The sequence below is a fragment of the Opisthocomus hoazin genome, chromosome 5 (genome assembly GCF_030867145.1).
Source record: "Opisthocomus hoazin isolate bOpiHoa1 chromosome 5, bOpiHoa1.hap1, whole genome shotgun sequence".
NCBI classification, from domain to species: Eukaryota; Metazoa; Chordata; class Aves; order Opisthocomiformes; family Opisthocomidae; genus Opisthocomus; species Opisthocomus hoazin.
In genome coordinates, this window is record NC_134418.1 from 42,998,524 (window position 1) to 43,023,303 (window position 24,780).

A 24,780-nucleotide genomic window follows, 5' to 3' on the forward strand; every position below is an offset into this window, starting at 1 on the left:
TTCAAAAGGCATGAAAGAGACCCAGAGACTGACAGAATCTGTTCTCTTCGGTATCTGTGTTCCTTTTATATGCCTTGGACTGCCTTTGGTTTTTGAAGGTTATCTTAAAATGAAGACCCCTTCTGGGAGAAAACTTTCAAATACTTCAGAACTTCAAGCAAACACATTGCAGGGCCTCACTTGGAATGGACAGCGCTAACTGAAAGTAGTTGCACAATTAGAAAGGAGCTTATTTAAATACGGAGTATACAACGAAGTAGACTGTAGAATAACCCAGGTCAGGAAAATGATACAGCATGTACTTCATGAGGCTTTTTTCCACTGAATAGGAAGATAAATGATGTCCCAATGTAGAATTATTTTAACACCCCAGTTATGAAAGCCAGGTCCCATGCTAGTTTTTACCTGGAATGAGATTAAGGAGAATAAGATCTATAGGGCTCAAAAGCTAGGACTTCTGTTGCTATAAGTCAATGAATGTTATCACAGTTTTTTTGTCTATTTTTTTTCATTTGATGGTTTTCCTTTTTAGGGATGACTTCTCACTGAGTCATCCAACCAGTTTTGACACCTACATTATTGCCAAATTGTAAAGATGGTGAAGGACCTGGTAGCTTGAGCACAAAAGTGAAAGAGCTATTTGGCTAAGCAGGAAAAATTTGCAACAAAATCTTCTTAGACTATATCCCTTCTCTTTGAGATTGCAGTAGTGGTCATTCTATTAGTCATTGAAAAATATTAAAAAATTGGTACTAATCTAAGATCTTTAGAATACCAGAGATTTCCTGTAGAAATAAAAATTTTCTCCCATAATATCAGAATTTTTCTTCTCTAGCTTTTTCTTCAGACAGCAAGCAAACAAATTACATTGCACTAACTGGAAAAGAAGAAATCCAGATATTCCATTTCTGCACTCTGAATAAAATGTAAGCCAAAAGAGCATATAGTTATGTTACTTAATAACTCCTCAAACTTCTTACTGTGGCAGAGTTTATCAACAAAATGTAATACAGCAGTAACAGTTGCAAGACAGCAACTCATGGTTCAGGAACAATCAGAAAGATAAGTCTATTTGCTTCAGACCACCCCAAAGTCTTTGGTCTTTTTGTGGTTTTTTTTTTGAGAGCCTGGTGGCAGTAGACCACCTCATATATTTGATTTGTGAGAGACAAAGCTCGCATATTGTGATAGTAAGTTCTTAATTAGTAATATGAATGTGCCCAAACCCATTAACATCAATGGATATAAAAAAGAAAGAAAGAGGGAAAAGAAAAAAAAAAAAGGCAGCCACTTGATCAGTTGGGCCCGAATGACATGCATCTAACAATTAGCCAGTTGTCAAGTAATTTTGCTACTTTCACTGATTTCAGAGGCATATTAGCATGAGTAGTCTTAGTCTCACACCATCTGCAAGGCACCCTGGACACTTCACTTCCATTCTGGCTGTACAGCATAAAACAACAGATTACACATTAAATTGTGTAATTATGTGCCAAGACCATTGTGCGAACCTACGGTAACATTGGTTTCTTGGAGGACATTAGAGAATGGTGTTTGTTTGATTCTGCAGATGCATTGAAATGAGCTGGGCTGATAACACTAGCAAGGATCTGGTTGTATGAATGAAGAATATGTCTGGCTTCGGCTTCAGTGAGGGCAGATCTCTCCTTGATCAGTCTCACAAGGACTAAAGTTTGTGTTATAGTTCTAATAACAGAAGTAAAAGAGAAGATATCACTAGTATTCTTGATAATAACAGCTCTGTTCACAGATTGTGTCAAGCTAATTTCTGAGATAATTCTAGCTGAAGCTGTTCAGACTACAGCAGGCATTAATTTAATCCATTAGGTTTGTCCATTACCTGGTATCTTGGGACATCCTTATATTCTGACTGACCAGCATAAGATGTAACATACACTGTTAGAAAAATAGCTACTAATTACAGTGACTTTAGTGAAGTGAAAACACATGCTCACTGCATTCCTATGCATGCAGGAAAACATGCTGGCAATTGCAGCAAATAAAACAACACAGTAACTGTGCTATTGTCATACTGCAATGACTGTGACAATACACAACATAAGGAACAACTGGAAATCTAAAGGAAAATTAAAGATGCCAGCCCTGAAGAGGAAATCTACAGAACAATCCACCCAGCTCCATAACATTGTTTTACTTCAAATGCACACAAAAATATCTGGGAAGTACCACCAGGTACCTCATATCACCATTTTTCTCATACATATTGAGAAAAACACTCATAAAGTTCACCTCATCCATCTAAAGAGAGCTGAGTGAAAACTCTGCTCTGAAGGACAGATGAGTCTTTGAACATGTCATTTGCATACTACAGAGAAAGTATAAACTGGCACTAACTATGTATCTCTGATTGTCATCTTCTACCCTAAACTGAAATTTTAATAAACAATTCTTAAAGAACTACAATCTATGCTAGAAAAAGATCATATTGTGAAAGAACTTTGCCCGTAAATGTCTCTCCTAGCCGTTTAATAAAGGTCAGAAACCTGGCTGACTTGATCACCCGCAGCAAATTTCCTTTAGGAAACTCTGTCAAGTTTTATAGAGGTAGCTACACACTACTGGGTTATTCTCACAAACGCTACCAGAACAGGAGCAGCACTTGCAAGTGTTGGCTGTCAGAGAGAGTAGAAACAGAGAACTCTGGAGTCAGGGCACAACAGTGGAAAGGCAAAAAGAACAAAGGGTTCTTATTATCTGCTTTGAGAATTTATGAAATACCTAAATTCAGACCAGCTGCACATGTAATATCTGCTCTCAGAACATCTCTGGTACTTGAAAATGAGAAGCAGCTTTTTCCATTAAAAAAAAACCAAAACAACATATGTTTAAATCCTATTTTCAACGCACAGACTTCTAATCTCTCTTTATTCTGCTAACACTTTCCTTGTAGGCATTTGCTCAGCACTTGCACTGGGGTACAAAAGTGCTTATTATATTCTAACATTTACATTTCTCGTACTGGTGTTAAAGTACTTTTTCAAATATAGCAGTATCTCTTGTGCTTTTAATCAGAGAATTTTGCATGGAATGACCCACTGAGATCTTCACTTAATGTTGTCAAGTATTTTACTTTTTCATTTCTCCAGAGTAAGCAGTTACAGAATGGCAAGGTCACCTACACCACAAAACACTTGCCCAGGATACTGCTGAATCACTGTCTCTCAAGACACTTAAGCTGGGCTGAAGAAAGCGATAGTAAACATGCAGCACAAAACCGCTCAACATTGGCTGAAAAACAGTTAAGTAAATGTTTTCATCTGTACTCTCCCTGACACTTGGAGTATTGCTAAAGCCTAAATTCTGAGACTCAGACTTAGTGGTCAGTGGCACTATACAGGCTGCAACAGCTCAGCATTTCTTACACGTCTTCCCAAATCTTGCCAAGGGAATGCCATCTAAGGCTAAATACCTCTGAGATTTCTTTAAGATATGTATGAACAGTAAAACTGTGAAAGAGTGAAACGAATTCCAAAAACGATTCCAGTTTATTTGTTGAGACTGACTAGAAACAGCCAGAACCATATCCTGTCATGTTAGTCATTCCAAAGCCTATTCCCAGAAACATTGTCACTTGATTGCAAGACACTGTTCAGCTTTGTCAGGTCTTGGTCAGCTTAATGCAGTCATGAAAATCCATCAGCAGGACAAAGTAAATGCAGTACAAATACTCTAATGTATCATCACCAAGCTGCCACGCCATACACTGCTGTGTTTTCTTACTGTCAGGGACTTTAGTAACACAGTCTTCTGGAAAAGCTGCTTCTCACCAGCACAGGATTTCCAGGAACACGCTCAATGCAACAAATAACAAAGATGAGACAATTGATGGCTTCTTGGTGCACAAAGGAAATCTGATGGTAAGAGCGGTGTTTTGATGTTATTTCTAGTGCAGTAATTCCTCTGTTCCGGTGCTGGCTCTCATTGCTTCTGAGAAAGTAATGGACATGCTTTAGGGTCAAGACTCAGGAAAGGTGGCAACAGCAGAGTTGTTTCAGCCAAGGTGGCCTAACACTATGTTCCTTTCCTCCTTTTTGCTATCCCACTGGTCTCCGCAAGTGCAAAGTATACTTTTCTCCTAAATGGCTTTCTCTGGCAACCCAGGACAGCTGTCCAATGCAGGACAGATGTTTCTAATCTCTGCTAGATTGCAGTTTGCCCCCTCTGCTTCAGAGGAGAGTGCCTGGAAGCTGGCCCCATCCTTTTGCCCATACCAGCTGATCTAAGAGGAGATACTGCTTCTCCACGCAAACCCTGCCTCTTTTATTCTGTTATAAGAGTTTTAAATAGAGAGAGAAAAGGCTAAGATGGGGTGTGTTCTACAGGATCCCCAGCAAGTTATTATAGATTGACTGTTTAACTTTATTGATTTATATGTTCAAACTTAAATAGAGACTTTAAAAATAAATATTTTGGTATCAGTTATGCAATAAAATCAGACTGCTATTAGTCAATTAAGCAAGCAAACTCATTATGTAGTTTCGGATTACAGTCTATTTAAACAGACTGTGATGACAAAATCAGAGGTGCAACTAGTTTTGATCTAATCAAAGTAAATTAAAAAAAAACTTTTCTAAACACCAGGAAAGCGGTATTGAAGTCTGGACAAATATGGTAAGAATAGATCACCTTTAAAAGCGATTGGCTAATATCCATGTTTGTACAACCATGTTTCTGTAGCAATTTCAGCAAGTATTTCCAAGAGTAGTGAAACTGTTAAATATATTTTCACTTTACACCTGTAGCTTTTGTTTCTCTTCTTTTTAAGATGAAAATACAGGAGAAAAGTTTTCAGATAACTGAATCTTTCCTGTGAAACTGTGCAGACTGCAGAAAGTCTTCCAGAGAGTTTTTCAGAGAAGAGTTAAGTGGGTAAGTATTCATACTTTTCTGAAAACCTGATTTTCTGAAAAACCTGTAGAACAATTATCCTATATAAAGAGACAGCATAAGGCAGGCTGGAATTGCATGGAAATCATGAAAGAGAAAAATATTGATTGTCAAGATTTTGGTCAGTGCTTGACAGCTATCATTCAAAGCCATTAAATTAGCATCTACTTTGAGAAAGTAGAAGGAACATTTCCTATAGGAAGCTTATTCAGAAGAAGCATTATATTTTGTTTGCACTGTTAAAACACCATCCAGGGACTCCTAGATGAAGGCTGCATTGCAAAGAACTCTTTGGGGCACTAATCTGCAGCAGTAGCGGTTCTATGCTTGCTACAGAATATAAATATCAGAAAGCACAGAAGTTACTAAGCTAGATATGGGTGACAGCAGGAAAGGAAGTCAAAACTTGCTGAGAAATGTGTGCTGCCATTATCCTGTCTCAAACCAGCAGCCTGTCAGGTGATCATGGAGTGTCATTGCACAGAAATTTAGAACAAGTCAGCTGGAAAGAACACGGAAAGAAAATCAAGACAGTGTTTGTTGTAGCTAGAAGATAACAAGCTACTTATCAGCGACAGACAGCTCTGGTGCCTGCCTTTAGACAGAAGAGTTCTTCTAATTTTAAATGTTACCAAAAAGTACATGGAGATATTGCTATAAACCTAAAAAAGGATCTAGCAGCATTAAAATATAATTTATCTTACAAAAAAAGAGAAACCCCTCTTATGGTTGCATTCAGTAAATATTTTACAAGAATAAAATTCTCTTAGGATGTCCAAGGAAATAAGGAATATTAAGCAAAATGGAAAGCAAGACTTCATATCAAGATCCCTGACGACAGCAGGAAAGAAAAAAAAAAAAGACCTGTTAACTTCAGTGACCCCAAGATCATTCACAAAATACCTACATTTGAGTAGTATTAAAACAGGGTATTTGGAATCAAGTTCTGAACTGGGAAACACAGAGAGCGATCTAAGCAATCATTTTGTTTTTAATATATGGAGATGTTTAAAATGCTTTCAAATATTTGTCATTAAGCTTTTTCTCTTTCCTTCTTTCCCCCCGTCTGTTTTTCTTTCTTTTTCAAGCAAAAAGATACATTTCCTAAAATTTTTTCGGCCAGCTGGCTGCATATTGCCCAAAGTTGTTTCCATATGTCTTATCGCTCTGGCTTTGTAGCATATGGCTTTACAACAGTTTCAAAGGTAGCAGAAATACGTGTTGTTCACAACATCAGATAATCAAAGGAACAGGAAAGAAAGTTCATTTAGAAAATTCTCACAACACATCAAAGAAAAATAGCAGTAAGCGCAGTGATAAAAGTACTGCAGTCCATGTCACTGGACTGTTTTCCCTGTTGAATCCAAATATTAACATTCCTATTTCTGCATTAGTAAGTTCCAGAATTATTGGATTTGAACTGTCATAATTTTTTTAAAAAAGTCTACATGAGCTAATCTGAATCTCTAGCAAATAGCTTCACAACTGAAAGAAATTTAAAGACAGGAAAGATAAAACACAGTGAAACAGATTAAAAAAACCAAAGAAAGCCAACAACTCAGCAAGTCAATGGCAGCAGGCTGCTAGAGATGGACAGGAAATGTCCACAATTTTATTCATTATCAAGTTAACTTTCGTTTTTTAAATAAGGTTTTAGCACCCAGGTTCAGCCTTCCTGAGACACTACAGAAGTAAACACCTGGATTAATTCAACGATTTGCATACATCAAGGAACAAATCTCACTTCTGTGGAAGTTGATAAAGAAATTCCCCTTAACAGACAGAAAAGTCTAATCAAAACTTTAAAAGAACCTACAAACCTTCGCATTTTTGTTGTATCTCTACTCTCAGTCTGTGCCAAGAACTATAGGCAGCACAGGCATGGAATTGGGAGCAGCCTGTTGTGTTTCAGGCAGAGTTGAGTTTCCTTCTTCAGGCAACAGTCAGAAACAACACTGGATCCAGTTTATCAGTTAAAACATGTCTTTAGGGTTATTATGCCTGTCTCTGGTTGCACATATCACCTTCTAGAAAGGACAGAATCGTGTAGGAACAGCCTTACAAGGAAGTGTCACCTTGATCTCAAAGAAGTCCAAAGCCAATGCAATAGGCACAGTAAATCAGAGGCCTAGAAATACAACTGAGGGCTCACACTGTACTCGACATCTGGAGCTACAGTATTAACAGGGATGCTAAACAACTAACTTTTTAAAGGAAAGAGTGACAATGTGGATTTATCGAGAGGAAGGATGTAATTAACCAAACTCTAGAGGGCTCAGGGCTGTGGATTTGAATAGAGAGAGGTGCTGAGAAGAGGAATTCAAATGGCCAAAAAGGCCAGAAGCTTAAGTTCCCCAGTTAGCAACTCAACAGATATTCATGTCCAAGAGATAGAAAAAAGTAAATGACATACACACAAAAAAACCCCCTCTCATTTTCAGAGGCTGTACAAACATGTACAGACTTGTTACTTGTACAGAGAAGTTATTAGCTGAAAGTTGAGTAATACTGGATATCTGTACAGAATGGCAACAGGAATTTAGGTATGCTCATTCCCCCAGCCGGCATCAGAATTTAGAGGACAACTTTGCTATGCGGTCCCAACATAAGAAGAGTTTAGAAGAAATGTTGCATTAGTCACAAGGTGACTAAATGCTTTTGCACAATTTCTTAATTTATGTGATCCATTCCGCTGCAAGTTAGAAAGGTCTTGCAGCACCTAGTAAGATTCCTGTAAAGAAAGATTTTGGACAGGAACTTTTCTGACAATTTATTCTGCTATTTATACTTAGAAGAAATCAAAAGAAGCAGAAAAAATATCTCCTCTAGCTTGTGTTGAAAGAGCTGCCTTAGTAGTAGCAACAGCGAGAAGTCTTACACAGCAAACATGTTCATGGTCAGTGGCAATTCTCCATGTCAATAATCATTCAGAAGAGAGAAAAGGTGAGGGCCACACACAAGCTGTGCTTATGAGAAGGGCTGATGTAGGCCTGTATTTAGTTATGTTTATTTCTAAATCCAAGGTTTAAGCCATTTCCGTGTCCTCAGTATTACTCTTGGTAACCAAGGAAGTTCTCCATGTAAGCGGCAGAGACGCAGAGAATCCTGCTTCTAGATGCCTAGTGAGTTAGAATGTCTCTACAGTGCACTGCATCGTTAAGGGAGGAAAATAGATGCTGCACTGCGTGGTCCTTGCTGTCCTTGGCTATCCGGGAGTGTGAGAGCGAGATCGACTGGTGGAGCAGCACCCTGCCCTCCCTGAGGCAGAGGCAGCAGGAGGCGGCTCCACGAAAAGCAGAGAACCCCCTACCTTCTTGCCACTGAGCAAAAATAGGGGCCCTAAGAGACAGGGGGGAATGGAAAAGGGTCCCTGCTCAGGGGGGCAAGCGAATCCCCTCCCGGCCTCCCTCACCTGCCCAGTTGCCCTTAAGCAACAGATATGGGGCTCTGGAATGTGAGGGACTGGCCACAGAGGATGTGGGTGAAGGTGAAGCTCCATCCAGGGGCTTGCCCAGGATGAGTCAGTCAGCCCCCTATTACGACTGCCTTGGCTAAGAAAAAAAGGAGAGTAATTGTCATAGGTGATTCCCTTCTGAGGGGAACAGAGGGCCCGATCTGCCGACCGGCCACATCCCACAGGAAAGTCTGCTGCCTCCCTGGGGCCCGGGTTAGGGGTGTTGCGAAGAAACTCCCTGGTCTGGTGCGGCCTTCTGATTATTACCCCCTCTTGCTAATGCAGGTTGGCGGGGACGAGATCGCAGAGAGAAGTTCCAAGGTCGTCAAAAGGGACTTCAGGGCACTGGGGCGACTGGTTGAGGGATCAGGGGCGCAGGTGGTGTTTTCCTCCCTCCCATCAGTGGCAGGGAACAGCACTGAAAGGGGCAGGAAATCTCACCTGGTTAACAGATGGCTCAGGGACTGGTGCCATCGGTCGAATTTTGGCTTCTTTGATCACGGGGAGGTGTACACAGCACCGGGCCTGCTGGCAACAGGCGGAGTGCAGCTATCTCAAAGGGGAAAAAGAATTCTTGGCCATGAGCTGGCGGGGCTCATTGAGAGGGCTTTAAAATAGGTTCGAAGTGGGAAGGGGATATAGACCACCTCACTAGGGATGAGCCCAGGCTGGGCGTGTCAGGGTCAGGGGTGAGATTGGCAGCCCAGCTCAAGTGTGTCTATACCAATGCATGTAGCATGGACAATAAACAGGAGGAGCTGGAAGCCATTATACAGCAGGATGGCTACGACTTGGTCGCCATCACAGACACCAAACTGGGAGGAGTGGTAGGTACACCAGAAAGTTGTGCTGCCATTCAGTGTGACCTGGACAGGCTGGAAAGTTGGGCAGAGAGGAACCTGATGAGGTTCAACAAGGGCAAGTGCAGGGTCCTGCACCTGGGGAGGAAAAACCCCATGCATCAGTACAGGTTTGGGGCGGACCTGCTGGAGAGCAGCTCTGTGGAGAGGGACCTGGGTGTCCTGGTGGACAACGAGTTAACCATGAGCCAGCAGTGTGCCCTGGCTGCCAAGAAAGCTAATGGGATCCTGGGATGCATTAGGAGCAGTGTGGCCAGCAGGTTGAGGGAGGTTCTCCTTCCCCTCTACGCTGTCCTAGTGAGGCCCCATCTGGAGTACTGTGTCCAGTTCTGGGCTCCCCACTTCAAGAAAGATGAGGAGCTACTGGAGAGAGTCCAGCGGAGGGCTACAAGGATGGTGAGGGGACTGGAGCATCTCTTCTAGGAGGAGAGGCTGAGGGAGCTGGGCTTGTTCAGCCTGAAGAAGAGAAGGCTGAGAGGGGACCTAATATATGCTTATAAATGTCTGAAGGATGGGTGTCAGGAGGATGGGGCCAAACTCTTTTCAGTGGTGCCCAGTGACAGGACAAGGGGCAATGGGCACAAACTGAAGCACAGGAAGTTCCATCTGAACATGAGGAAGAACTTCTTCTCTCTGAGGGTGACGGAGCACTGGAAGAGGCGCCCCAGGGAGGATGTGGAGTCTCCTCTGGAGATATTCAAGACCTGCCTGGACAAGATCCTGTGCAGCCTGCTGTAGGTGACCCTGCTTCAGCAGGGGGGTTGGACTAGATGACCCACAGAGGTTGGAACCCGTACCATATTTTACACTCCCGTGTTCTGTGGACTAAACCCCAACTAGAATCATAGAATCACAGGCTGGAAAAGACCTCTAAGATCACCGAGTCCAACCATCCACCCAACACCACCATTCCTGCTAAACCATATCCCAAAGTGCCACATCTATACATTTTTTGAACACCTCCAGGGATGGGGACTCCACCACCTCCCTGGGCAGCCTGTTCCAATGCCTCACCACTCTTTCAGTAAAGAAATTTTTCCTAATATCTAATCTAGACCTCCCCTGGCACAACTTGAGGCCATTGCCTCTCATCCTATCTCCACTTAGTTGGGAGAAGAGACCAACATCTGCCTCGCTACAACCTCCTTTCAGGTAGTTGTAGAGAGCAATAAGATCCCCCCTCAGCCTCCTCTTCTCCAGGCTAAACAGCCCCAGCTCCCTCAGCTGCTCCTTGTAAGACTTGTTCTCTAGACCCCTCACCAGCCTCGTTGCCCTTCTCTGGACACACTCCAGCACCTCGATGTCTTTCTTGTAGTGAGGGGCCCAAAACTGAATACAGTACTCGAGGTGCAGCCTCACCAGTGCTGAGTACAGGGGCACGATCACCTCCTTACTCCTGCTGGCCACACTATTCCTGATACAAGCCAGGATGCCGTTTGCCTTCTTGACAATAGATAGAATAGATAATGTTCAAATTTTTGTTGCTCTGTTCACTGTGAAGCTATGCTTCATGCACATTCTCATTTCTTTTTGGTAATAAAAGAAAAAAAAAACCCAACCTACCTGAAAATTTATTCTGAAAGCTGGGTAACAAATGCCAGAGGATTCCTAAAAGCTGGGTAACAAATGCCAGAGGATTCCTAAAGCTGGACAAAAAAACCATCTTACAATATACACAAGACAGAGTTAGTGTCACCAGACATGCAAGTGATCCATCTTCACATTTTGTTTTTGAAGTTCTGAGCAATAAAACTTGCAAGTAAAACTAGCGTGGTTCAAACTAGTCTATTTGTTGCTATTGAATTCTGGCTGACTTAACAAATACATATATATCAAACTGATATCATATTGCAGGAGTTTCTTCCCTGCTCGCTTTTTTACCAATCCCCAATTCACCTTTCTTCCTGCCTGTCATGTGTAATCCTGAAATGTCATTTTCATTTGCTTTTGAGCTGCACTGAGGATTATTTTTATTGTTTTTATTATTTAAATCCCATCCTAGCTCCTATCTGCCTTTAACTTTCACAGCTACTCTTCATTTCAATGTGCCTAAAAAGCACTTCTTGTCTCCTGATACCCGGAAAGGCTTCTGCAATATCATCTGGCTCTTGAAGGCACTCGACTTTGCAAGATACTAAGAACACCTACAAGTGCACTGAGAAATGGCTGCAGACACAAAGCAATTCCTTATGAGCCTTTGCTAGGGAATGCAAGAGTTAACTCTTTCCCATGTCTTAAAATTGCTCCCTTCCTTTGTCAATGCATGCATCTCAGTTGATGTGGTAAATAGGGACAAGGCACAGATAGTCATGTGATGATCTTAAAGGTCTTTTCCAACCTAAATGATTCTATGATTACTCACAGGATCTACTGCAGATAAACCTTTTCTTTATTACAACACCTGAAGTTAAGAAAGAAAACCTCAGTGCCATAACATGAAAGACCTACTGGGAAGAGGCACTGGAGGAAGATGAATATTTCTGTGAAGAAAACCTAGAATTAGAATTAATATTTTAAACAAACATTAGATCAAATATTAGTAAGCCAAGAGTCTGGGAAGAAAAATCTACTGAGATGGAAACTGATCTAGAACTAAGAGAGAACACAGAGCAAGCAGAAGGAAAAAAGTCACAGGAAAGCCTGTTTAGCATAGGGCTGGAAGTGCAGGGGTGTAATATATCTGTTTGTTAATACTGTACTCCTGCTGCAGCTGCACAGGCAAGCACAGAACAGTTATTCACACTGTTAGTTCTGGACAACTGACAGGTGTAACACTGACTCCTAATTTTCACATTCTCAGATCCCTAGAGTCGCTGTAGAGGGATAAGGACACAGATGACTGCTCAGCTTGGTTTTTAGTAGACAGAATTGATGATGACAACTCCCTGTAGAAAAGAATATGGAGCAATGATACTTCAGATGGCCTTCACAAGCTAACAGGAATGATGCAGCTGTGCTAGCTTCCCAGCCAGATAAAATGATCCCAGGGAGAGCTACGGAATAATTGTGTTTGGTACATGAGTTATCTTAGTGCAGAGACCCGCATTTGCGCCACACAGGCGTATTCTTGAGTCTCATCTGCCTAACTGTCAAAGTTCATAGACAGCCCCATCTGTATAGCAGCCAGTAACACCAGTGCCTAGGACAGCACTCCTCTTTCAGCCTTTTTCCCTTTGCCTATTTTCAAACAGATAAAAAGGAAGGCATAATAATTTCATACTAGGACTACAAGGTATCAAACTTACAAGATGCTCTCCTCATTATCTACCCATTCCATTTTACTTTCGGGTTATATAATTTTAAGTTATTCCTATTACCTCAATAGATAAAACATTAATCATTGTTTTTTGTGGTGGTCATCCAAATGATCTCAGTTGTTATATGTACTCTATAAGGAGCAGAGATGTGGCTCTTACTTTAAAAATGTTGTGATCTAATAATGAGATCAGTGTCTATCAGCATTAGATGAAGAGCTGGTGCCCAAATGGATAGAACAGTGTGCACTGAGATATCCACTGAAGCTAGCAGTGAAGCATACACACAAAACGTCCTGTTGGGTGGTACAGCGTGGTCTCTTTCCATCTGGTCACTCCTGTGTAACCTGTACTGTAACAGCATCTCCTGTTCTACGTCCAGCCCTTTCTCTGCATGATACTGTAGCTTGGGCCAGAAAGAACCACGGCCCTAACAAGGCTCTGCTACTTCAGGGTAAGTAAGCCTCTCCAGAGATCTCCTGCATACCAACTGGCCCTGCACAGTGCAAAATACTATACTTGCAGAGACAAATTATTCCTTTAGTTTCAATTTTATAGAAGACAGAAAGCAGTAATCCATTTTCCTGTGGGTTTCAGCAATTTAGTTACAAAAAATCAGAGGGGAGAATTTTGGCTGAAGAGAGAGGATACATCCTGCATTCAGACCTGCATGGTGAAAAATTCTTGTTATCCCGACTAAGTTGCTCCTACTATAAGCTGGAGTGCTTCATGTTCTTGCAGAGAAGCATAGCTTTAGCTGAAAACAGAGTAGCACAAAGCACTGTTTCCAGTTCAGTGAGTGCAGACAGCAAGGTCCTTTCAGGAACAGAAGCAGCTGTAAACAATGGAACACAGGTGCAAGGTACTTAACCTGTCATAGCTAAGATGCACAAGCTGCAAACACAGGGCTAGGCTTTTGGTTTTCAACCAAGCAGGGAATTAATTAAACGTGTGAAGAAGCCAGACATGTGGCAAGACTTGTAAGACAGAGGGTTTGTGGCCTGGTGTATCAGGAAGGCAAGAGAAGTTGTTGTGTATGTTCAAAGAAACAGGACTTCGATGTAAATTTGTTTATCTAACACTAGTACGTCCAGGTAAGTCTACCTCTGTGTCGTAAGTTTTCACCCTAGAAGCAACCATTAGAGGTCATAAATATTAAGCACTTAGGTCAAAAGGAAACAAGTACTTATTTTTGGATATAATCCACTGAAGTTACTTTAAATTAGATTTTAGAAATATTAGCACTTATACTACCCATGTGTTATTTACCAAGGAGACCCAGTCAGGACCTCAATATCCTTGAAAACAGCATCCTGGCTTGTATCAGGAATAGTGTGGCCAGCAGGAGTAGGGAGGTGATCGTGCCCCTGTACTCAGCACTGGTGAGGCTGCACCTCGAGTACTGTATTCAGTTTTGGGCCCCTCACTACAAGAAAGACATTGAGTTGCTGGAGCATGTCCAGAGAAGGGCAACGAGGCTGGTGAAGGGTCAAGGGAACAAGCCCTATGAGAAGCGGCTGAAGGAACTGGGGTTGTTTAGTCTGGAGAAAAGGAGGCTCAGGGGAGACCTTATCACTCTCCACAGCTCCCTGAAAGGAGGTCGTAGTGAGGTGGGGGTTGGTCTCTTTTCCCAAGTAAGAAGTGACAGAATGAGAGCAAATGGCCTCAGGTTGTGCCAGGGGAGGTTTAGATTGGACATTAGGAAAAATTTCTTCACCTAAAGGGTTATCAATCACTGGAACAGACTGCCCAGGGAAGTGGTTGAGTCACCCTCCCTGGAGGTATTTAAAGGACATGTAGATGTGGCACTTAGGGACATGGTGTAGTGGTGGACTTGGCAGTGTTAGGTTAGTGGTTGGACTTGATGATCTTAAAGGTCTTTTCCAACCTAAATGATTCTGTAACTGTATGAAACTCTTGACCAGATTTAAGGGTGACTTATGAGCCTAACAGCAAGCTGACTTCTACAAGTCAGCAAGCTGAGCAGAAGGCTGGCTATTTCACCTTTGTGGTGTGTAATAAAGAGAGGTAAGCAAGATCCAAGCAGTGCTCTGGGAAGCAAAGACCTGTCTTCCTCTTCCCTCCCCTGACACCTCCAAGTTTTGCATCTGCTACAGAAGCCCCTAAAGACATTTTCCTGCATCAATCTCTTTACCACTCTGGAGTTATCTTACTTTACCTGCCAGTCATGGGACAATGACCCTATGAGGCTGTCAAGGATTTTGCTCCTTCAGCTCCCGCTTCTGCTTTGCAATTGCATATTCTTCCCAGCGCAGCCCACCATCACTGCCTGTAGCTTGTCTTCTACTTACAGCTGGCTTCTCCCTCTCACCTCCAGCTGTGAAACTGTGTCCCTCCTTGTCCCTCCTTTACTTTGCTGCATCTCTCAAGTTCCGTGTGCCATCCTGGCAGCTACGTTCTTTGTCAGATCACTGGAATACCTCCAATTTCTCCTTCATCAGCCCCTGCATACAAAACCATATCTGAGCTCTAGGCAACACCCTAAGAGAGCCACGGGATTTTGCAGAACACAGTCAAGCTGGGGTTAAATAAATAGTCTAGGATAAAGGTGTCTGCAATCACCTCCAAATTCGCAGAGACACAGTCAGTATTGGAATAATCTTCGTCACAGCAATTTGACCTTATCATTCAAAGCCCACCAAAGAAGCTGTGAAATCCTTATTAAAATAGGACTGTAAGGTCTAACAAACTTTTCTTCAGAAATGGTATTGGTTTAGACAGCCTACTTGAGGAGGAGGACGGAGTAGGTGACCTCTAGCATCTCTTTCAATCTTACTTTCCTCTGATTTTCTATAATCTCATGGAGAGATTCTCCAAAGGGTTTTAAATTTCTGTGGGCTAAAAAGATAATTATTTTTAATGAGAGCCATGATTCTAGTCTCATTGTGCAACTTCAAGGGTGCTGCATAATGCTAAGTATATTATTCAGGTCCTGTGGCTCTTTCCCAACTTAAAAAATACGGCAACTGTTCCCTACTTGAAGTTCTGTCTGAACGGCAGTATTGAGTCACTAATGACACTGACAGCTTTTTCACCCCTTTCTCTTGCTATTAAAAAAAAAAAGTTATGGCCTCCTTGTTCTTTGTATTGTTGATTTTTCACTATCTTCAATGTACTTAGAAAAAACCCTAATAATTCTACGTATTTGCAGAGGTAAGGAGTTTGACCTTTCAAGGGGATTTTGCCTTAATTAAAATAATCTGAAACAAGTGAAGTTTCCTCCTTTTCAAAGTGATTGGATTAAGGCAAACATTTTCAGTGCCTCTTTGAAACTAGTATAAATGGTCTGACATTAAATGAGGTTAAAATGTCCCCCATAAACTACCACTACTGTTATTAAATTTAATTAAGAAAGAATAACAGGCAGTTTAAATGGGAAAGTGTTGCACAAAAATGGCAGCACAGAAAAATTACTCCAATGTTGTCATTAAAGCTAATTGGAAGCAAGGGTTTCTAAATGACAATGTAATTAACAGGCTAATGAATGCCATATTAGGATTGTTATTAACAATCAAATTTGCAAACATACATGGAAAACTAGTTAGGGATACCACACCATTAGAGATACTACATGGTAAAAGTCTACAAACAAATTATACAGCACTTTATCTGATGATGATACAATGCTTCAGCCACATAGCAGTAATTAAACCTTTTGCCCTCTCACCCTCCTGTTCTATCAAATTGATAATTATCACAGATTAGCTATAAATGTGTACTTTGAGAAATTCTGCCGTTCTAAAATTCTGCATAGAGCTCACCAAAGTAACATTGTTTGATAAGGCAATGATCAAAGTTGGTGCAAGGTCAATGACTGCACGCAGCCTATGCCGTGAAGCTGAAAACAAGCCTTTGGGATTCACCACTAAACAAATACTCCACACAGTCCAACAATAAGGGTTCTGCTAAATTAGGCTAATGTAGTTTCATGCATAAATGAAATTATTTCCACTTCTAATAGGACTATTTGGGCTGGCTGCTTTTCCATGAACCCCTGCTAAATAGCAGATTGAACTGTGCTGGCTCAGATCTAGGAGACTGTCCTTCGCATGGCAGATAGTCGCCAATTCAGTGCTTGAAGTGAAACTTCAAGGACAGGGCAGGAAGCATGAAAGTTCTCAGTGAGGAGGAGACCATAATGAACAACGTAAAGGGTGATAAAATAAATGAATTGCAGAAGAGCCTGATGGTGGTTTAAGATTTCTTGCTCCAGAAGAGCTTGCATGCATTCACGGTGACTGTCAGGAACCTCGTATTCTTGATGGCTTGAGACAGTCTTACTAGAAGATATAACAGCTGAACAAGTGTTAGATATAACACGCCCTTCTCACTGGGCATGATTTATGTTTCATTCTGTTGCTGAAGAATGTGTCACCATTTTTTGAGCATGAAAACCATGTTCACAAATTTGGGCTTAGACATGTAACAAGAAGTCCTGCATGTCCCGAGTCTAATTGTTAATAACTGGTACTATTACGTTCAGTCAGGAACAGAGACTCTAGAAAGCAGTGTTTTGATTTTATAGGCTTTTCCAAAATGCAAAGATAATTGGTTAATAAGACAGTAATTAAGCAGACTTGTGACAGATCTTTGTCTCTGGTTGGTTTCTGCAACATTGTTATTTCTATATGTGTTTTACAGCACACTCTTAGCAAGATGGGTTTATCTTCTGTTAACCTTGCTAACATGAAGGACCCAGTAAAAAGACCTGTCTTTCAGAAAAGACAGACAAAGATAATCTCAAAGGGCTTAGCGTATCCAAATAAGTTAATGTTGTTTTGCCAGAGGCTGCAAATTGGCAAACATACAGGCCTGAAAGGAATATAAACTATGCCACAGAACAACCAAAATTGCTGGATTTGGATTATGAAGGCAACATATGCCCAAACGGCAGGACTTCATAAGAAATCTGAGAGGGAAACAGTGAAATGATGATTAAAAAATTAAGATCAGAATTTTATAGAAAGATTTTACTTAACTAGCAAAGCTGAGAAAATATCATACAAGAGTAAAGGTGTGATTACAAAAAGGAAGGAAATAATACTTTCCTGCATTTGTACAGGACTGATTTTCTTAGAAGACCTTGCAAAGAACAGTGCATTTTTACAGGTCAGAAAGGATAAACTTTCATCAAGAAAAAGAATTTTGAGTGGTCAGATCTGAAAATTCAGACTTCTATCCTAGAATTTAAAACAGTATTATAAACAGCAGGCAAATTATTGAATATACACATGAAAAATCTCACAATTTCCTCTGCTTCTACAAATAAGCATTCTAGATAAACACTTATTTCATACTTGAATTGGTCCAGCCAAACAAACTGAAGTGTATTGAACAAATTATCAAAACATATCTTCAACCCAAATATATTTAGTGGAAAACAAAAAAATCAAAAACATCTGGAGGAGACGGCAAGAGAAACAAAGACAACAGTAATTAGTAGGAAAAGACAGTTTAAATAAACCCAAGTTTCTCTCATAACCCTTGACTCAAAAAATGTAATTGCTTCATATTCAAGATTCTTTTCACGGTAACCATTGTGACCCAAAGAAAATTTTTCAGCATCTACTCTTTTGCCAAGATTGCAAACACTGATGTCCTTTAAATAAAAATCTCTTTATGTAGTCCTTGCTTCACAGTATTTGGTGGAGCCAGTAAGCTCAGAGCCATACTCAGTTACCTGGACAGAATGAAACTCTTAAAACATCAACAAAACTGACTGTATCGAATCCTGAAAGAGACTGAATCTTGTGAGATTAGAATTAGATTGTTTCAGCAGTTCCCAAAATGACATCCTATCAAAAGATGAAAATCTTTGGCTGACATATACCTTTCTTACCTGTAATCCCTTGGAAGAAAAAGGTATACCTTTACTTTTAGGGTTGCTATTGAAGTGATCTGAGCTAAAGTCCCTTTATTCCCAAATGAAGGCAACAGAACACAGCTGTTAAACCCCCTCATTTATGCATATCACTAATTGCTTTGCCTTAGTCTTCTGAATCTCTCTGTAAAGAAGCTCTTACATGGGTTAACATCAAAGTTGTTACAACATGTTCAGACTTATGTAACACAATTTTTGGTTGTTGATGGAAATATTACAAAAACCCACATTCATGCGATTGTTAAGTATGGCCTAAAGGAATCTTCCTAAAATTGGCAGCAAAAGCAGAACTCATAATTCAAACAACTATGTTTTGTGATTGAGTCTTGATGCTCCTCAAAACCAGCAGGGAAAAAAACATTACTTTTCTCAACAGACTATGAACCAAATACTTCTCATCTTCACCTCGTAGTAAAGTACCAGCTTAATCATGCTATTGATAGGAACAAAATATGGTTTTATTTGAAGTAATCAATCCTGTTTCTGTTCTGCTGCAGATTGCTTTAGTTGTCTGTAAGACGTTGACCTCTGTATGGTCCAGAAAACACATGCACACACTGTTTTTAGCTACAGCAGTTGCTGCCATTCAGTCCAGCTAGCTTTCTGGCAGACAAGTCACTCTTCAGCAAATTTATGGCTACATGGGGTTATAAGCATTACATCACATATTCACAGGCACAGAGTGGTTCTGCTTTTCAAATCACAATATGTCCCAGTACTATTGGCAATGTTCACCTTGGTAATGCAGACAACAAGAAATTGAGCACTTCCAAAATGTGACTAGGCAGCAACTGCCTTTTACAACCTCTACTTCCTCCCCTCTTGTGTGCGTAGAGTCCCAGGTTTTTAAGCACGGTGGGAAGGGACAAGGGAAGATGGAGAAGCGACTATATCCATGTTCCCCAGCCAGAAACTCTTCCCTATTATGTGTCAACAGAGAGACACAATAGCTAGTTCTGTCTGCTGGAGCCACCAGTACAATAGTTAACATTTACATTTTCTTCATACTGTTGACTGGGATGAAAAATCAGTGATAAAAAAGTATAGTTCACACAGCTCTTTTCCTTATTGTTCAAAACACTTGGCTTCCTGGACAATATCCCATCAGTTACATCTGGTGAATTTATGGGAAGTTCTTCTCACAAGCCTTTAGGTTATGAAGCCTTGAAAAAATAAAAGCTTAAATTCTGTAGAATAAATATCCATTGACTGCAGAAAAAATCCATGGTTTATGGATGTAAGCTGAGCAAACAAATGAATTCTTCAACTATGCACCTTTTTGGTTTAGTATTCATTAACAGCCTTCATTCAACAATGGTTTGATTTACAGATGTGCAAGTGAACACTGAATTGTAAGATTTATTTAGTCAAGAAGAGGAAGTTTATAAAGGTCAGCTCTTGTAAAAAAAGAGGTGACATGTTACCACATAGTTTCACATATTACTCACTATGAACAGCATACAGTAAATAAATAGTAATTCCTAGCTTTCACACAGTACTTTTCAGTTCCACATGAAATAAAGCTAACACTTGAATTTGCAGCACTAATTCCAAATACATAAACAAAAGTAACCTTAACAAAGTCAAGATTTGTTCACTAAATGCAAAAGAACTTAATCTATGATGTACGTCTTCCGAAGCAATTGTAGACTCATTTTTTGCTCAAAAGGTTAAGAAACTGGAGTTTCTCCATCTCCTTCTCTTCTAAGGTGGTGGTGGTGGGGAAATGGGAAAAATAAACAGCTATCTAAATTGCTAAAAATCGTAACCAACATCCCACCTGAAAATCCCTTTCATCTGTTCACTGAGCTATCTGGCTATGAGAAGTTAAGATATTTATACTGAACTGGAGCTTGTCTGAAAGCTTACAAGCTTTAGTGAACTATCCTGAAACATTAAATCACTAAGCTCCTCTCAACAGTTATCCTTTTTTCAACTTGGAAATAATCTCTTTCCTTTTCCTTTCAACAAGTCCTTCTGACCTCTCTTCCCTTTTGCAGTAATGCTCATATATTTTACTAGAATAGTCTATTATTTCACACTGTTCCACACTGAACAGAGTCAAAAGTTCTAGAAAACCAATTAAGTTGGCTGTGGCTTTTGAAACACAAATCTTTTTAAAGCTTCAAAGATATCATCTGCATATCTGCTAACTCCCCTTGCTAATCTACCATATGGAAATGTCTGTTCTTTAAAGTCAGTGCTTTCTCCTGCCCTTGTGATTCCTACATGTGAAGATCTTCCATAAATCCTCCTCAAGAAGTCCATGTTAATGGTTTCACCCACAGGGTCATCGTCTCTAATCTTGACATTCACACTTTAAAATTACCTTCATCTTTCTATATGACAGTTATGCAAAAGCTAACTTATTCCAAGTGAAAAATCATCTTAGAAAACTGACCCTTTCCTATAAATATCTATTCCATATATGCTAACTAGAATCCTGTTGTTTATTTGTTATAACACCATGAGCTCTTTCAACAACAGAGAAGGACATCATATAGTATTTCAGACAGAAATGTAGTTTCCCTAGAAGTGAAAATTCCAAAATCCTCTATACTGGGAGACAACAATCATGTAGCAGCAAAGCAGCAGGCTATACCAATTTATATCAGCTGATGTTTCCTTGTCTGACCTGTGGTTCAAATCTATCTTAGTCTCTAAAAATCAGCAATCTGCTGGGAAAACATGTCAATAGTGGAATATTGCAGCAAAGTAAATTAATTTTCTTTTCAGTTATTTTCAAATATTTTCTGTTATACTTTCCACTGTGAATACCTAAATCATGTTTTGAAAAGTCAGTTAAGAGTTATTATAAAGCTGTAAGACACATAAGAGAGCTTAACTGCTGTAAGGATAAAAATGTACTGAAATTTTTTGAAAGCTTAATTAAAAAATCATCTACTGAAGTTGCAGTAGTTATCACTTAACAGCGTCCAGTACACACACAGATAAGTATATAAACAAATAAGACAAGCCTGGGGGTGGCACACCAATGTTTGAGGGATGGTGTGCTGTCAAGGTTCTTTGGTCTGCCATTGCAATGGATATAGGGAATGGAGATTCATGTGGCAGCAAAGACAAAAGGGTTAATTGATGTGTTAGAAACCACAGAAGTGCCTGAGAATGGTCACATAGGAATTGGGACTGCTTTCCCAAAAAAGGTGGCTGGATGAATAGGCCAGCTGAAGTGCATCTACACCAATACACTCAGCATGGGCAACAAACAGGAGAAGCTGCAAGCCATTATGCAGCAGGAGAAGTATGATACAGTTGTAATCATGGAAACATGGTGGGATGACTCACACAACTGGAGTGTTGCAAAGAATGGCGATAAACTCTTCAGAAGAGATAGGCAAGAAAGGAGAGGCAGTGGGGTAACCCTGTGTGTTAGGGAATGTTTTGACTGTCAAACGGTTGACAGTGATGAATGGGCCAAGTGTTCATGGGTAAGAATCAGAGGAAAGGCCAACAACGTAGATATCATGGTGGGATTCTGTTATAGACCACTCAACCAGGGTGAACAGACTGATGAAATATTCTATCAGCAGCTGGGAGAAGTCTCACGATTGCTAGCCTTTATCCTCATGGGGACTTCAACTTACCAGATACCTGCTGGAAATACAATACAGCGGAAACAGGCTAGGTGGTTTCTGGAGTGTGTGGAAGATAACTTCCTGACACAGCTGGTGAGTGAGCCAACTAGGGAAGGAGCCCCACTGGACCTGCTCTTTGCGAACAGAGAAAGGCTTGTGGGTGATGTGATGGTTGGAGGCCGTCTTGGATACCATGATCATGAAACGATAGAGTTTTCGATTCTCAGAGAAGTAAGGAGGGGGGGTAACAGAAATGCTACCTTGGATTTTCAGAGGGCAGACTTTGGCCTGTTTAGGAGCCTGATTGACAGAGTTCTTTGAGAGGCAGTCCTGAAGGGCAAAGGAGCCCAGGAAGGCTGGACACTTTTCAAGAAGGAAATCTTTAAGGCACAGGAGCAAGCCATCTCCAAGTGCCAAAAGATGAGCCAGCGGGGAATAAGACTGGCCTGGCTGAACAGAGAACTTTGGCTGGAACTCTGGAAAAAAAAGAGAGTTTATGACCTTTGGAAGAAGGGACAGGCAACTCAGGAGGAAAACAAGGGTGTTGTGAAGTTATGCAGGGTGAAAATTAGAAGTGCTAAAGCCCACCTAGAAATTAATCTGGCTACTGCTGTAAAAGACAATTAAAAATGTTTCTGTAAACACATTAACAACAAAAGGAGAGCTAAGGACAATTTCCATCCCTTATCGGATGCAGGGGGAAACATAGTGCCAAAGGATGATGAAAAGACTGAGGTACTTAATGCCTTCTTTGCATCAGTCTTTAATAGTAAGACCAGTTGTTCTCTGGGTACCCAGCCACTTGAGCTGGAAGACAGGGATGGGGAGAAGCATGAAGCTCCCATAATCCAAGGGAAAATGGTTAGCGACCTGCTACACTACTTAGACATACACAAATCTATGGGGCTGATGGGATCCACCCAAAGGTACTGAGAAAGCTGGCAAAAGTGCTCACCAAGCCACTTTCAATCATCTATCAGCTGTCCTCACTAACTGGGGAGGTCCCAGTTGACGGGAGGTTAGCAAATGTGATGTCCACCTACAAGAAGGGCCAGGAGGATCTGGGGAACTACAGGCCTGTCAGTCTGACCTTGGTGCCAGGGAAGGTTGTGGAACAGATCATCCTGAGTGACATGAAACAGGACGTACAGGACAACCAGGTGACCAGGCCCAGTCAGCATGGGTTTATGACAGGCAGGTCCTGGCTGACTAACCTAATCTCCTTCTATGACAAGGTGACCCACTTAGTGTATGAGGGAAAAGGTGTGGATGTTGTTCACCTGGACTTTAGTAAAGACTTTGACATCATTTCCCACAGCATTCTCCTGTGCTGTTCATGGGTTGGGCAGGTGTAGTCTTTGCTGGGTAAAAAATTGTCTGGGTGGCTGAGCCTAAAGAGTTGTGGTGAAAGGAGTTAAATCCAGTTGGTAGCCAGTCACAGGTGGTGTTCCCCAGGGCTCAGTACTGGGGCCAGTTCTGTTTAATATCTTTATCTGTGATCTGGTCGAGGGGACTGAGTGCACCCTCAGTAAGTTTGCAGATGACCCCAAGCTGGGTGGGACTGTTGATCTGCTTGAGAGTGGAAACACTCTGCAGAGGGATCTGGACAGACTGGATGGATGGGCGGAAGCCAATTGTATGAGATTCAACAAGGCCAAGTGCCGGGTGCTGCACTTGGGTTACAACCACCCCATGCAATGCTACAGGCTTGGGGAATGGTGGCTGGAATGTTGCCCAGTGGAAAAGGACCTGGGGGGGGTGCTGGTTGACAGCCGGCTGAATACAAGCTGGCAGTGTGCCCAGGTAGCCAAGAAAGACAACAGCATCCTGGCTTGTATCAGAAATATTGTGGCCAGCAGGACTGGGGAAGTGATCGTGCCCCTGTACTCAGCACTGGTGAGGCTGCACCTCGAGTACTGTATTCAGTTTTGGGCCCCTCACTACAAGAAAGATATTGAGGTGCTGGAGTGTGTCCAGAGAAGGGCAACTAAGCTGGTGAAAGGTCAAGGGAACAAGCCCTATGAGGAGCGGCTGAAGGAACTGGAGTTGTTTAGTCTGGAGAAAAGGAGGCTGAGGGGAGGCCTTCTCACTCTCCACAACTACTTGAAAGGAGTAGGGTGGGGGGTCCGCCTCTTTCCCCAATTAACAAGTGATAGGAAGAGAGGAAATGGCCTCAAGTTGTGCCAGGGGAGGTTTAGATGGATAGTAGGAAAAATTTCTTCGCTGAAAGGGTTATCAAGCACCGGAACAGGCTGCCCAGGGAAGTGGTTGAGTCACCCTCCCTGGAGGTATTTAAAGGACGTGTAGATGTGGCACTTAGGGACATGGCATAGTGGTGGAATTGGCAGTGTTAGGTTAGTGGTTGGACTCAATGATCTTAAAGGTCTTTTCCAACCCAAATGATTCTATTCGATTCTAAATTACTATTGATTACTCTTTTTTCTGATCCTCTGTTTGAGACAGGTTTATAAGTGAAGTATACATTTCAGTGTCATACAATAGTTTTTACTTTGCTTCTGTTTAAAAATCATTCTAGATGTATGATCTACAAACTAGCAGCAATAGACTATGTCAAGACCTGAAGTGCGAACAAGTGATTGAAGACATGAGGGTGAATGAAACATAGGCATTTACTTGCAGTGGTTTATAGGATCAGACTAACCAGTCTGTCATGCAATGTCCTACACCTTATTAAAAATCTCAGGCCCCAAATGTCCAAATACTTACATAGAAAGGTTTAACTGCTTCTGAAAGTGTAGCACAGATATATCTAGGTCAGGATTCA

The 24,780-nt window shown here is 41.2% G+C and overlaps 1 protein-coding gene across 1 annotated transcript in view; it reads left to right on the forward strand.

Annotated features, from left to right (window-relative positions):
* The first annotated feature begins 4,892 nt into the window (after positions 1 to 4,892).
* Positions 4,893 to 24,780, forward strand: part of IL15 (interleukin 15) — a 62,143-nt gene continuing 42,255 nt past the window's right edge. The window contains exon 1 of the mRNA XM_075421020.1: positions 4,893 to 4,911. The gene's annotated coding sequence lies outside the window, so the exon portion shown is untranslated. The remainder of the gene's footprint in view (positions 4,912 to 24,780) is intronic.